Raw genomic sequence first — 593 nt, forward strand, 5'->3', positions numbered from 1 at the left:
GATAAATGGTAAGTTTTTTTCCTCTTTCTTATTAACTATAATTGGGAATACCCAAATTATACTACAGTTGTTATTCTACATCAGGTAATATCCGTTTTATCAAAAACAGAAGTTGAAAAAAGATTAGATAAAGAAGGATTAAATCTAACTAAATTATGAAGACACCAAAAAAAAAATCTAACTAAATTATCAAACACATATTCACTCATGGTTAGTTTGGTATAGTAACTTTTAAATTAGAATTTAATTGCAAAAGTGCAACCACGTGTTAGGCTGGGAACTGCAATCGATCGATCAGTTTTTGCGATATTATATTGTTAAAAATTGAGACGTCTCTGAATTTTTATAGTTAGTGTGTATAAATATTTAATTTCAATTAGTCTGGAATGAACTCTAGGGTTTTGGCTGTGTTTAAATGCTTAATTAACTGAATATATTTCCACCACTTGATAATCATTGCTCGGCATATATATAAATATAATGAATAAACAACTATAAAAAGACTTTTAAAAATTAAATTTCTTATGAGTTATGAGCAAGCGATCCCAATTTTTTAAGTCTATCCTGTAAGTGTGGAAATCTATCATTAACGA

This window comes from Arachis ipaensis, chromosome B05 (assembly GCF_000816755.2).
Source record: "Arachis ipaensis cultivar K30076 chromosome B05, Araip1.1, whole genome shotgun sequence".
In the NCBI taxonomy this organism is placed as follows: Eukaryota; Viridiplantae; Streptophyta; class Magnoliopsida; order Fabales; family Fabaceae; genus Arachis; species Arachis ipaensis.